General features: G+C 54.9%; 1 non-coding gene across 1 annotated transcript; it reads right to left on the minus strand.

Annotated features, from left to right (window-relative positions):
• Nucleotides 1–7,462: 7,462 nt before the first annotated feature.
• On the minus strand, nt 7,463–7,609 carry LOC146871817 (5.8S ribosomal RNA). Its single transcript, XR_014959936.1, has one exon. It is a non-coding gene; the product is annotated as a 5.8S ribosomal RNA (ribosomal RNA).
• Between the last annotated feature and the right edge of the window lie 7,391 nt (nt 7,610–15,000).

Consider the following 15,000-nt stretch of genomic DNA (forward strand, 5'->3'; position numbering starts at 1 on the left):
TCTGGCGCCCGATCTGACCACCACCCCCCTCCCCTTCAGCAAGGGTATCCCCAGCATTCACCTCGCAGGGTCACAGGGTGTCCCCATCTAGGCGTGTCAGTGTCTGCAAGAGTGTGTCCCACTGGTTCGCTATTGGTGTACGTCTGAGGCCTAGTGTTTCCTCCCTCAAGAGTGCCGTGCTCTCCGCCCCTGCCCACACCAGGTCGAAAAATCGAGAAGCAACCCTCATGGAGGGGGTCCTGTGGAACAGGTGCAGCAGGCAGACCGGCCACTCAAGCGGGGCCAGTCGACCCGTGCATGCACTTAGGGCTCCATACACCGCCCGCCAGTACAAGTCCAGTGCGGGGCAGCTCCACAACATGTGAACCAGTCCAGCGTCCAGCACCCCGCAGCGAGGGCAGCTCGCGTCTGCGCGATGGAAATACCGATTTATAGAGTCGGGTGTGAGATATGCTCTATGTAGAATAAAGTATTGGATTTGGCGGAATCGCATGTTCCTGGGGATCCGTGTTGGACCCTGCAGTGCTCTGCTCCATTCCCTGTTGGCCATGGGGCAGGCCAGGTCCCCGCCTCCCATTTACGGCGTAACGGGGATAAGTCGGTCGCCGTCTGCGCGCGCAGAGAAGCTGCGAACCATCGTATCATATGCCTCCCCCGCCCCATGACATGTAGGTATTGCATCATGAGGTGCTGCTCTGGCTCCTCTCTAAGATCTCTCCATCGACTCGCCAGCGTCGATATCAATGAGCGGTGACAGAGAAATTGGCCGGTTGGTAACCCTGTCTCCTCCGCCAACAAGGCGAATGGGATAAGAGCACCATCCCGATAGAGATCCCCCAATGTGTGAATATCCGCCACGTGCCAGTCTGCGAGCTCAGCTGAGCACAGCACCCTCCGCCCACTAGGGGAGCCCTCTATCGGCATGGCAGGGGCATAAGGGACACATTTCCGGGTTGGATAAAGAGCACGGCGGTAACACTTGTAGGCCACTTTAACGAGGAGGGGCACCGGCTTAAACACTTTTGCGGTCGGGTGGAACGACTCGATGATATCAGCCAGAGAAATAGGGGGCTCCGCGGACGCCGTGTCGTCACGCTCTCTGTCTACCAGCCACCTGGCCACCCATTGCAATTGTGCTGCTAGATAATAATGCGCAAAGCACGGCATCGCAAGACCCCCCTGACCTGTGGGGAGGTATAGCTTGGATAGTGCGACTCTGTGGCGTGCACCACCCCACACAAAATCCCGGAGCGAATGCTCCAAGGCTGTAAAGAAGGATGCCGGTATGTAAATGGGTAGGTTGGCAAAATAGTATAGAAGCCTGGGCAGAATCACCATTTTGATTAGAGCGATTCGCCCCGTGACCGCGAGAGGGAGAGCACCCCAAAACCGCATCTGGGCTCTGATCGCCGTTACCGCCTTACCCAAATTACCCTCTACTAGATCAGCTGGTTGCCGGTATATTTGGATGCCCAAATAACGGAAGGTGTCTGGTTGCCACTTGACCGGCACGCCCCCCAGGCAGTACTGCGGATCCTGAGTATCGGCTCGGAACGCATATAGGCACGATTTAGCCGCATTCACTCGTAGTCCGGAGAGCGCGGTGAAGTCAGTCAGGACGCGCTCCAAGTCCCCCGAAATGTGTGCCACATCTTTGATGAAGACCAGGAGGTCATCCGCATATAAGGAAACCTGATGAGTCGCGTTACCCAGGGGAATGCCGTCCGTCAATATGCTACGCAGTGTAGCAGCCAAAGGCTCTATTTCGAGCGCGAAAAGGAAGGGCGAGAGAGGACACCCCTGTCTGGTACCGTGACCGACCGGGATGGCTTCAGAAACGTAAGGGCCGGTTCTTACCCGCACCACAGGGTTCTTGTAGAGGAGCGCCGCCATCTGGAGGAACCCGAGGCCCAACCCATAGTGTGATAACGCCGCCACCAAGTACCCGCACTCAAGGCAGTCGAAGGCCTTTTCAAGGTCCAAGACCAGACAGCCTGCCCTAGGCCCAAGCTGCGCTCCATCCGCGGCCACTCGGAAGAACCGTCGCAGGTTAAGAGAGGTGCTGCGTTTTGGCACAAACCCGTTTTGGTCCTTTTGCACCAACATTGGTACTGTTGGGGCCAGCCGCTCCGCCAAGACCTTGGCCAGAATTTTTTAGTCTGCGTTGAGAAGGGCAAGGGGGCGGTAAGACCCCAAGTTGGTAGGATCATGCCCGGGCTTGAGCAGGGAGATCAGGTAGGCCTCCCTCATGGAGGCAGGCAGGGTGGCCTCCTCAAGGGCCGCGAGATACAGCGCATGCAGCCTGGGCACCAGGGACTCCCGATAGGCTTTATAGTACTCCGCCGGAAGTCCATCCGGTCCAGGCGTCTTTCCAGAGGCCAGTGAAGCCACCGCCTCCCCTATCTCTTCCACTGTGAGGGGGGGCCTCTAGTGTTTCCTGATGGTCACCCGGAACCGTGGGCAGACAGGCGGCCTCCAGAAACTGATCCAGATCCTGCGCCTGTCGGCGCCCTGTCGAGGTATATAGGGCCGTATAATGCGTTGTCAGTATTTGGTGGACCTCTCGTTGTGTGTGCACCAGTGTCCCGTCCGGCCCACGAAGAGATTCTATCGGCGCATGTACCGTCTCCTGTCTAAGCATCCAGGCCAACAACCTCCCCGCCCTATCGGATGTGGCGTGAGCCCGAGCCGAATGCGCCGCGTAGTTGTGGTGCCATAGTCGCTCAAGCAGCTCAGCATGTCGCGTCCGGAGCCGCACCAGCCGAGTCGAGTCCCGACCTCCCCCTTCGCCGTGGCGTTCACACGGCAGAAGGCGTGACTCCAAGGCAGCGAGTGACAACGCGAGTTGCTTACGAATATTCCCCGTCGCCCCCAGGCAATGTCCCCGCATGGTGGATTTGTGTGCATCCCACTCCGTCAGCACACTTCCTGCCGTTCCCTCGTTTAGGTCAAAGAACTGCTCAACCGCCGTGCCTAATGAGGCACGAAACTCCGCATCCTCGAGAGCGGCCGGTTGTAGTCGCTACGTTGGAACGGGGGGTCTTCCTGGGTCCCAACACAGACTCAGCTTAAGAGGGTTATGATCCGAGTGGGTCCGGCCTAAGTATTCTGCTTGTGTTACCAGAGGGGCCAAGGAGGGAGAGCCCACCACCCTGTCTAGTCGGACGTGCAGGTTGTGTACCGCCGAATAATACGAATAAATACGGTCGCTAGGATGTAAGCTGCGCCACATATCGCGTAAGGTCCAGTGTGGCAACCAGTCAGCGAGACTCCGTGCGTTCATGTTGCCTGTGTGCTACGGAGGGGCGGGTAGGACCTGTCGAGGTATGTGTGGGTTAAAGTCCCCACCCAATAGCCAGGGAAGACCCGCCTACGGCGTTAGCACCACATAGAGTTGGTCCAGGAACGACGGCTGGTCGACGTTCGGGGCATAGAGGGAGCCTAGAAGCACATGTTGTCCATTAAGTTTCCCACTGACCAATGTGTATCACCCAGCGGGGTCAACCACCGTGTCTGCGCATGTAAAAGGTGTACCCGCCCTTACCCAGATCAATGTGCCATGGGCGTGTGCAGAGTATGTGGTCCCAAAGAGTTGACCCCTCCATCGAGTATGTAATTTATCTAGTTCCGGCTGCGTCATATGGGTCTCCTGGAGAAGGGCAATGGCCACCTTATGGCGTTGTAGGCAGGCAAAAACCGAATAACGACGCGCTGGCGTGTGCATACCTCTTATGTTCCATGTAACTAACGCAGTATCAGCCATCGATGATGAGTAAGGGCTTTTATGAGGTTCAGGGCCAGGAGCGGGTCAGCCGAGGGGAGGGACTGCAGTCGCGGATGGCATGTCAGCCTGCTGCAATAACATAACGAACCAGAAAACTACCGTGTGCTGCTGAGTGCACTTAACAAAAATCAAAAACCGTGGAACTACGAGGGCAAACCCCAAAACGGGCATTCGTCCAAACTTACAACTCAGACGCCTGTGAAATACTAAGCCAGGGGTTTGCTAGTGGGTGCTAAGGGTGATTGTATTGGTCCCGAGTTATGAAAGCCCAACGTTGCCCCGGCCTTTGCAATATATGTCTGCTGAGTCGCTAGCGGTGCCAAGCAATCACCAACGGTGCGATGGTGTCCACTGCCGCCGCCCGCTGTCTATTGGCCATATTATGCGTGTTTCTCTCCTCCCATATATTGGGAAGGGAAATACCCGCTGCCCCCCGACCCCCCTCTCATCGACGGCGCCCCAGCCAGCCTGTATGCGCCAGCACGATAGGCCGCGCCACATCAAAGAAGGAGGCAGTAAAGTCCACAACCCCCCCCTTTCCCCCCACAGGTGTCCAGCCACACTCACTCCACCCCCATCACCTGTACCTATCGTTGCCCCAGCATGTCAATGTTCATACAATAATGTCAGCTGTTTGAGGCGTCACCACTGGCGGCATTTGGTCATCAGAGAGCATGGCAGACGGAGAGGAAGATCTGCTAGTCTCAGTGTCACTATGTTCACGAGCTGCCACGTCCCCCTGACTGCTCACAGATCCCAGAGTTGCCACCGCTTCAAGGGCTTCCTGACGTTCCAGACGCATCTTTTCCGGACTGGGTGCTGCTAGGGATCTCGACCCCATCCCTCCACGGCTTTCCTTCCGTCGCCGCCGCCTTGACCGTCTCTCTCGCCGCCCTCCAGTGCCTGAGTCCGAGGGCTTCGGGCCACTGTGTTGTCCCGTTTCCTCCAACCAGTCCCAGACATCGGACGGGGCATCGAAAAAGTGTGTCCCTTCCTTCGTGTCCACCCGGAGGCGTGAGGGGAACAGCAGGGAATATGGAATCTGTAGTTCACGCAGCCGGCGCTTCACCTCTAGATAGTTACTTCTCCGCTTCTGAACCGTCGCTGTATAATCTGGAAACAGCATCACCGGGCCACCCCCTACCGTAAGGGCACCCAGCTTCCTTGTTTCGCGGAGTATCGCATCCCTGTCACGGTAGTTGAGGAGTCTGAATAGAAAGGGACGTGGGCGAGCTCCAGGGACCGGTCTCCGCGCCGGGACTCTGTGCGCCCGTTCCACTACAAACTGCGGGGAGAGCACCCCTGTAGGGAGTATGTCTCGCAGCCACCCTTCCACAAACTGCTCCGGATGTCGACCCTCCTCGCCTTCCAGCAGACCCACCACGCGTATGTTCTGGCACCGAGAGCGGCCTTCCGCATCCTCAGCACGGTCTTCAAGAGTATTAGCTCAATCTATCAGGTCTTGTAAAGTTGCAGTGTGGCCAAGCACCACAGGTTGAACATCCTGTAGCGTCTGGCACTGGAATGCAACGGTGTCCGCCAGTTTGCGATGGTCAGCATGGAGTAAAGTAAAATCCACCGTGACTTTGTCGATACGGGATTCCAAGGAGGTTCTAGTATGTTCCAGGGTGTTGCCCAGGCGGTCTACCGCCGCCAACATGGCATCCATTTTGGCTTCCAAAGTCGACGCTGGCAGTCCCGTACTTCCGTCAGAGCATCCCAATGCCAGGCCAGGACCCTCCACCCTCAGCCGGCCCTCACTCTGCTTGTTCCGCAGCCGCCCCATGGCCAGTTGTTGAGCTGACGGCATTCGCGAATTCCCTCGATGTGCGTCCGGTAGGTGAGACCCTGGGCACCACTGTATCAGGACTGCAAGGAGCTAACTTCCCACCTCTTCGACCAGTACCTGAGAAGGGAGAGGGTCGCAGGGTCCTCCCAGTCACTATCACCTCCCCTGTGGGGACAGATTCATCCGACTGGTTCCCCCCGATTGTCGAGATTGTCCCGTCCGGTTTACAGTGAGCTCACCCCGCGACAGAGTCGCCCACCAGTTGTCTCTCTCCGGCCCCAGCAAGTGTGCCACTCACCAGCAGAGTCCGATGATGCTCCACCGCAGCCGCCAGCACCCAGCACACAGGGGCCGCCGGCCGGCGCATCTCCGCCTGTTTGATAGCGTCCGTAGCACAGTTCGGGCAGCGCTCAAGACACATCCACGTCGTGTTCCACTGATCTTTTGTCCACAGCCGGGGCGCTCCTCCACACTGTGCTGCCTTTGGCCTGGCCCCACCAAGCTACGCCGATGGGCACGCGGGTGTCTCGTCGCCTCCAGCGGGCGTCAGGCGTGAAGAGGACTGGGCCCATCCATAGCCAAGTGACTCCCAGGGGCGATGCTCCAGGCAGTTTCTCCATTGTAGTATGTCTACGGCTCCCCACCTCTCCGCTGCCGCCCAACGCAAGGAAAGTGCCCGGGCGCCAAGTCCCGATCCACTATGTCCCTAGTGCCTGGGACATAGCGGTGCTCTCCACAGCGCCAGAGCGGCTCACCTCCCCACAGCTACACTCAAGGGAGCACAGTCGGCCCACCACTCCTGTACTGCACACAGGGCCTCGCTCCACGTCTCAGGCCGCGCCTTCACAGACACATTGGTCGCCCTTGCGTCGAGCGGCGGTCCTGCATGCCTCACCCGGTCACTCCAACAGGCGAGTGTTGAGGCCTCACCCGGGAAATCTCAGTCAGTCCAGGAGATCTCGCCTGCCCACACGCTAGCCGCTTCAGATCTTCCCTCCGATGTCACCTCCGCCGTCCGCAGTTCACATCGCCTCCCAGCGGGACCATCCACCACAGCGGGTCCCTCCGCTTCAGCGCTCCCCTCGTGCGGTGCCGCAACTCAGGCGATCGCCAGCTCCTCTACACTCCAATGTCTCCTGGGGGAGCGTCAGTAGCCCCGCAGGTCACCAGTGGGCTATTTACCTCCCGCCTGGCCTGGTCCCCTCGTGCGAAGCCGCGGTCTGCAGTGCTCCCCTCAGCAGGCCGCCACCTATAGTGCACTCCGCGCATTTCTCGCCGGGGCAGCTGCCAAATCTGATATCTCCGGTGACGGGTCGTCTCTGTTTCCGGATTTTCCCCCTGGGGCCGCCGGAGTCCCTTAGTCAGCAGCAGGCGACAACAGTAGCACCGACACACATCACAGGCAGGAGAATTGTAGGATAACGGCTCTGGGCTGCGGGAGCCTTACGCGTTTGCGGCCATCTTGTCCGCGCGCCCCCTAGCGCCCCCCCCTTTCCTCTGCTTAGTAATATGCTTAAATTCAGCAGGTCGCCACATCTGATCTGAGGTCGTAGTCGGAAGAATAACGCCGGAGCATCAAGGGGGTTGCCGGGGAAGGCCAGGCCCCTGCCTGAGGCAGGTGCGCACGGGCAGCCAGTGGGACACCACAGACAGCCACGCGCGGCACGCAGCCAGCCACCCCCGGACAGGCCCGGGGCTGACCGGTCGCCAGACCCATTCTCGGGGCCAGGCGCGCCAGCGGCGTACCTCCGCGGCAGGACCTGGCGAGGGACCCTGCCACTAGCGATCGGGGGGGGTCTGAAGTTGTGGGGGGCGAAGGGGAAGCGGAGCTAACCCTGCAATAGCCCCAGCCTCGTCCCGGGGAAGCCTCGGGGCGATTGACGATCGAGCGACCCTCAGACAGGCGTAGCCCCGGGAAGAACCCGGGACTGCAAGGTGCGTTCGAAGTGTCGATGATCAATGTATCCTGCAATTCACACTAATTCTCGCAGCGTCCTTCATCGACCTGCGAGCCGAGTGATCCACTGGCAAGAGTCACAGGCAACTTTTCGAAACCGTTCGTCCACCTGCGGGTGCTGGAGAGGCGGGAGGTAGGCGACACCGTCCGCCACCCCCGTAGTGAGACGGCCCAGACGCCCCGTTCAAGGCTTCCCCTCTGGGAGTCAGACTGCACCGTTGTAAGAAAAAAACATTGCCAGGTGCTCGGCACAGGAGTCCCCCCCCACCCAGCCACAGGCGAGGAAGGGGGCTCCCGGTGCGTTAGGAGCAGGCAGCACCACAGCCGCCGGTCCCTCCTGGGGTAACTGGGAGGGACTGCACGAGTCTTCAAACCCCTCGGCCCGGATGCACGGGAAAGGGTCAAACCGGGTACCTGGCATCGAGGGAGGATCGCCCCACCTGCACCTCAGCCGTCCGTCATCGGGCGGCCCGAGCCGTGCACCAAGCTGGCTTGTACAGCCCACCCCACCCTTGCCCGTGCCAGAGGTGCCGGATGGGAAGAGCCTGGCTGTGAGAAGTTGGCCTGGCATATGTTGGTCACTAGTTCTAGTGGCCACCTTGTACCAGTCCAATTTGACTCTTATGGTGATAGGTTAAAGACAACCTTTAAAGAAAGCTATCCTAGTGGTAGCTGTGGAGAGCAGCCTTCAGGCTAAGTCTTGAAGGAGTGTTAAGCTTATTGTTTTACCATAGATAACCTCTTGAATAACCAAATGAAAGAGTAGTCCACACAGGTATATATATAAAATATATGTATTTATTCTAGGAATAACCCCACTAGTCTCTTAATGAGGCTAGAGGTGAAGATACAATTTAAACAAGCATTGATAGTTACAATAAATAGCACTGGAATCACAAGGTCCCAGGAGGGGACCAAACCATATATCAAAAAAGTGGTATAAGAACCACGACAATTCTACAGACTATGCCTAGGGCATTTAGGGTCGCTGGCCCCGTGTGAAACCACCCAAGGTAGTGAGGAAGGGGACCCACGGGCAACGCGTGCAGTGACTGAAGTTACTGTCGGATCTCTATTATAGCCTATGGAGAATGTCGCGGTTTGATTTTACAAGTTTAAAAAAACTTCTGGCAGGATTTCAAGTTCAACACTTTAGAGTTAAGCTTTTGAAGGGCCCACACCCACGAGAGTACCGAGGTACCACTGTTACCTGCCCCAGGGAAGCCGGGTGCATAGGTCGTTTTCGATGTCGGGTCGCGGGCTGATTTTCAATGGCAAAACGTGAAGAACTGCTGCTAGCCACAAGCGTCGTCGTTGTCGTGAAGAATGAAAATGTAGATCTTGTAGAGAGGAACCTGAAAGCAGAGGGGACAGAGTCTGGGTCACGGCACAGTGACCAGGGGGCTCAAGAGAAGGAGCCCTTCAATGTCGGGTGCTTCCAGGTCGAAGAGGTGTAGCTTGGATCGTCAGCCACGGGGTCCAGGAGGCTTCAAGGAAGGCCAGCTTCTGAAGGACGACTGTCCCACAAAGGATAAGGGTCGCTGTGGTATTAGTGTCTGGATTGGATCCACTAAGCCTTGGCAACTGCAACCCATGCAAGAAACACAAAGCAGCTACTGGTGCAGACCCACGAAATCTGAGCAAGGTCTCCAGCAAGGAAACTGAAGAGCAGGCCTGGAGCAACCAGGGGAACTCTTGGAATTGAAGATTGTCCTCCGCTAGGGCCCACAAGTTGAGAGACAAGGGACCACGGAAGGCAGCAATTTGGCGTGCGTAAAGGTGGGCCCACGGGTCGCCCGAGCAGGCTAGGGCATCAATCTTTGGCACAGTTGCTGCAGAGAGGTTGGCTCAATAGTGGGCCAAAGCACGACTTCCCCACTTGTCGGGGTCAGGTGCTATGCAAGATGTTGCCAGTGTCCTGGGGTATTGGGGATCTCGGCACACACGGGGTCCACGGTGCAGAGCTTTGCTGTGCACACTCACTGGCCTTAGGGATGCTTGGAAACCCACCTCAAGCTAGGAAAGAGTCGTCGATGTCCAAAGGAGCAGCGAGGTTCCAACCGGGTCACTTGCAGTGTTTCAGGTGCCTGCCAAGCAGGGGGGTAACTCCTTTACCCCAAGGGAGATTTCTTCAGGTAGCTGTGCGGCAGCAAGTCGAAGGTCAAGACTGTGAACTTCAAGAATAATCTGAGGCTCTGGGGACCCAGTATTCACCTTTATCCAAAGATTAGGGGAGTGTCCAGATCAGGGTCCACCAATGAGAGGTCAGGCGGGAAAGGGTGGCTACACCCTCTCCCCTTTGTGTGTTTCCCGCCTGGGCAGGGGACAGGATACCCCTAAACCGGTTCCAGGCAGTGTATGCAGAATGTAGGCACTGGAGAAGCCTACGTGCAACTCTGAAAGGCATCCTATGGTGCACCCACCCAGTTCCAATCCACATAGTCTGTCTGGGGAGGTGGGAACACCTCCCTGCAACAGGACACCTATTGTCTGGCTGCCGTGGCTGGAGTTCTGCCCAGCAACAGGCAGCCAGAGTCGTGTGGGTGGCGGGTAGCATCCATTTTGTACTTCGCGTGCACTTTTAAATTGGTGTCTAAATTCTGCCGCTTTTCACATATCGCCCCTCTAGCAGGGGGGAATCATGCCCTCAGTCCCATGGCTGGATTGGGGGTATGATTCCTACATGTTTGACACCAAACACGATATGGTTCTGTGTAGCCATTCTCAAGTTATCACGCTATCGCGATAGACTTATAATGCGGTTAAGAGTATATGGTATGGCTACACTACAAACAACCCAGTAATGATTTTACGAAGGTTGCAGAGGGGACCTACTCAGGTAGGGGTCCGCCCTCACACATATCTCAGCCCCCTGCCTTGTAGGATTAGCAAGGCCTGCTCTAGGGGTGACCTATGAGGATATATGTGTTGTATTAGGTGGGATACAGGATACCTATATCCCTATAAGGAGTGCAAGCACCACCTTACCCAGACTACAGTAGTGGTCTGGTGGTATCATTTGGTATGGCTGTCCCAAGGGTGGCACAATAAGTGCTGCAGCCCCTGGTAGGCCTCTGAGGGACCCATGCCCTGGGTACCTAGGGTACCATTTACAAGGGGCTGGTAGGGTGTCCTCAGTATCCAATTGGAATGTACATAGGGTACTCACATCAGTTTTAGGGAGGAAGCAGATAGGCTGGGGTCCTGGATAGCAGGATCCCAGCCAGAGTAGTAAAAAACCATCCAAATACCAGGCAAAAAGTTGGGGGCAACCATATAGTTAGATTCCACCTTCCTACATAACCCTCCCCAAACGAAAGGAGATAAGGCTAACCTTGTCCAGATAAGCCTTTATTTCCTGAGTGGCCATATAAGGAAGAATCTGCACTAGCATGGTTGCTCCCTGTCTCATGGTCCACTTGGGAAATCCTACCCCAAGGGGTTTTAGAGTTTCTCCAAAGTCTAGGGGAATTACCTGTATTGGGTTTTAGTACAGAAGCAGGCTGGTGGGGTACCTGAGTCTGGAAGTGAGGCCCTATGTGGGGTGGTCTCAACCTCCTCAGGTCACTGGTCACCATGGATGCCTTTCGGTCCATGACTGTGTCATATCTGGCCCTAAGGGTCAACCTCTGGCTGCCTACAGCTGGGGGTAGGGTCCCTCTGGTTGGAATAGTGGAGGGCACTGGAAGGTTTGGGGCAACTATGCTCCAGGTTTCCCTGTGCCCAACAAAGTCCATCTGGGGGGTACCTGTACCTAGGGGGAAGGGGGATCCCTCAGTTTGTGGAAGAATGGTCACCTGGCTAGAACTACTCTGCTGGGTGTCCCTAATCTGCTGATGAGGGGGTTCCTCTGGACAGGGGCCCATTAAGGGTCCACTGACCTCCCTGACCTCTGCAGCCCTGGGCTGACGGAGGCAGGGTAGAGAGGGGCAGGATACCTGCTCCAGACTGGGTACCACCTTGGAAGGATCCCCTGCCATCAGAGCTGTATCCAGGACAGGCCTGACCACTTCTGGGGCAGTTACTTCACAAGGGGCAGGATCCGTTCCCTTAGGAAGCTGAGCCTTACCTTTAGTCTGGTGTGGGTAGGACTGTTCCTCACCCCCTATGCTCTCTGTCTGGGTGGAGTGATCCATAGTTTCAGGCTTCACTCCCTTTAATTCTTCCTGGGGTGGAGGTGAGGCCCTCAGGGTCCAATCCACTCTCTCAGGGATGCCTAACATTCTTAAATGGGCATTGTGGTCTACCTCAGCCCAGGCTGAGATTTCCAGGTCATTCCCCAGTAGACAATCTACAGGCAAGGTTGGGGACACTGCCACTCTCTTTGGGCCAGTGACCCCTCCCCAGCTGAGATTTACCACTGCCATGGGATGATCTGTCCTAACTCCATCAATATTGGTCACCTGGTAGCTAAACTCAGGTAAAAGCTGTTCTAGGGGCACTAGTCTCTTTGTCACCATGGTGACACTAGCCCCTGTGTCCCTGTAGGCCACAGCCTTCTGTCCATTGATCATGGGCTCTTGTCTGTACCTGCCCAAGATATTGGGACTCATGGTAAAGTTGACAAACCCCATGCCACCATCACAGACTAGAGTTGCTTGTGTAGGGGCCCTGGTTAGGCCAGAGTCCACCTGAGTTCCCCAAGAAAACCCAACTAAATTTTTGGGTGCACTCCCACCACCTGGGGGATTACTACTAGTAGTAACAGGAGGTGTTGGAGCTGCAATAGGAGGAACATTTTCTTTATTGCCATTCTTTGGACAACTGGAGTCAGTTTTCCAGTGGCCAGGTTGCTTACACACATGACAATATGGTTTCTTATTGGTAGAGGAAGGATTTTGGGACCCACCCCCAGAACTGGATTTTTGGGGCCCTTCAGGGGATTTTTCTGTTTTATTATCCCCACCTTTCTCTTTGGGCTTTGTGGAATCTTTCTTCTGGTCACCACCTTGGTTCTTGGGCCTAATCCTGGTTCTGACCCATTTGTCTGCCTTCTTACCCAATTCTTGGGAAGAGGTCAGATCAGAGTCCACCAGGTACTGTTGTAAGAGTTGGTTATGACAATTATTAAGAATCTGCTTCCTCATGATGAGATTGTACAATCCTTGACAATCATTTACTTTACTGCCATTTAACCAACCTTCCAGAGACTTGGTAGCACAATCCACAAAGTCTACCCAATCTTGATCCTGTGCTTTCTGGGTGTCTCTGAACTTTAATCTATATTGATCAGTGGTTAAGCCAAACCCATCTATCAAAGCATCTCTCAAGATATAATAATCATCTGCATCCTCTTCTCTGACAGAGAGGAGCTTGTCTCTTCCTTTGTCTGCAACGGAGAGCCATAAGATTGCTGCCCACTGCTCTACTGGGACCCTCTGAACTTTACAGGCCCTCTCAAGTGCAGTGATCCATTTATGGATATCATCCCCTGACTGATAGGGGGGCACACTCTTATGCAGGTTCCTATTGTCAGGAGCTTTCTCTCTAACTCTAGGGGAATTACTGCCACCAGGGGTCTCTAGACCTCATTTTCTTGAAGCTTTCTGAAGCTCCAGGGATTTCCTGTCTAATGCTAACTGTTCTCTCCTGAGCTGTAGTTTAGCCTGCTCAAACTGGATCAGTCAGCATTTCCTCTCCTTAGAGGATTCTCTTCTCTGAGAAGAGGCAGAGGTCCCTTTGGATCTCCCAGAATGGCTGGACCCCACTGAGGGGGATCTGTTCCTTCTGTTTAGATCCACCACTCTCCGTTTAGGGATGGAGAGAGTGCCTCTTGGGCCATCATCTCCATGTTGTGAGTGGTCTGAATCATCCAGGTTAAGTTTAACTTTCTCTTCCTGGTCCTCATCAGAGTCCACCACTGGGGTGTCCTCTTCAGCAGGATGCCCACCCAACCTGTCTACCCCTTCAGACACTAGAGTATGCTTGAAGTTTGCTATGAGCAGGATTTCCCTGAGACGTTGAGTGTTGGCACCCTTGTTTGTCTTCAGTTGCCTAGCAGTGCACATCTCCCTAAGCTCTGCAAAAGAGAGGTGGTCATACTTGTCGACTGGGACCCTTGAGGGTCCTTCCAGGGCCTTAGGGGCTCCTGAACCTGAAGACATGTCTAGTGTAGTGGTACTGGTGTATCTACCTACACTAGGTGTGGCCTACTGAACCCTTTCTTGAGTTGTAGTCAAGGTGTGCTGAGCCCTCTACACACAACTCCTAAGTTCAGTAGAACATATTGTATTCTAAGCTTACATTTATATGTACCTCAGTACCAAGTGGCTTTCACTTTAGAAATTCAATTTGTTATCTGGTAAAACAATGGCAAGCTTGAATCCAACCGCTGCACACCAATGTAAGAAGTTGGCCTGGCATATGCTGGTCACTAGTTCTAGTGGCCACCTTGTACCAGTCCAATTCGACTCTTATGGTGATAGGTTAAAGACAACCTTTAAAGAAAGCTATCCTAGTGGTAGCTGTGGAGAGCAGCCTTCAGGCTAAGTCTTGAAGGAGTGTTAAGCTTATTGTTTTACCATAGATAACCTCTTGAATAACCAAATGAAAGAGTAGTCCACACAGGTATATATATAAAATATATGTATTTATTCTAGGAATAACACCACTAGTCTCTTTATGAGGCTAGAGGTGAAGATACAATTCAAACAAGCATTGAGATAGTTACAATAAATAGCACTGGAATCGCAAGGTCCCGGGGGGGGACCAAACCATATATCAAAAAAGTGGTATAAGAACCACGACAATTCTACAGACTATGCCTAGGGCATTTAGGGTCGTTGGTCCCTTGTGAAACCACCCAAGGTAGTGAGGAAGGGGACCCACGGGAGACGCGTGCAGTGACTGAAGTTACTGTCGGATCTCTATTATAGCCTATGGAGAATGTTGCGGTTTGATTTTACAAGTTTAAAAACACTTCTAGCAGGAGTTCAAGTTCAACACTTTAGAGTTAATCTTTTGAAGGGCCCACACCCACGAGAGTACCGAGGTACCACTGTTACCTGCCCCAGGGAAACCGGGTGCATAGGTCGTTTTCGATGTCAGGTCGCGGGCTGATTTTCAATGGCAAAACGTGAAGAACTGCTGCCAGCCACAAGCGTCGTCGTTGTCGTGAAGAATGAAAATGTAGATCTTGTAGAGAGGAACCTGAAAGCAGAGGGGACAGAGTCTGGGTCATGGCACAGTGACCAGGGGGCTCAAGAGAAGGAGCCCTTCAATGTCGGGTGCTTCCAGGTCGAAGAGGTGTAGCTTGGATTGTCAGCCACGGGGTCCAGGAGGCTTCAAGGAAGACCAGCTTCTGGAGGGCAACTGTCCCACAAAGGATGAGGGTCGCTGCGGTGTTAGTGTACGGATTGGATCCACTAAACCCTGGCAACCGCAACCCACGCAAGAAACTCAAAGCAGCTACTGGTGCAGACCCACGAGGTTTGAGCGAGGTCTCCAGCAAGGAGACTGAAGAGCAGGCCT

Source organism: Triturus cristatus, chromosome 1_1, assembly GCF_964204655.1.
Source record: "Triturus cristatus chromosome 1_1, aTriCri1.1, whole genome shotgun sequence".
Classification (NCBI taxonomy): Eukaryota; Metazoa; Chordata; class Amphibia; order Caudata; family Salamandridae; genus Triturus; species Triturus cristatus.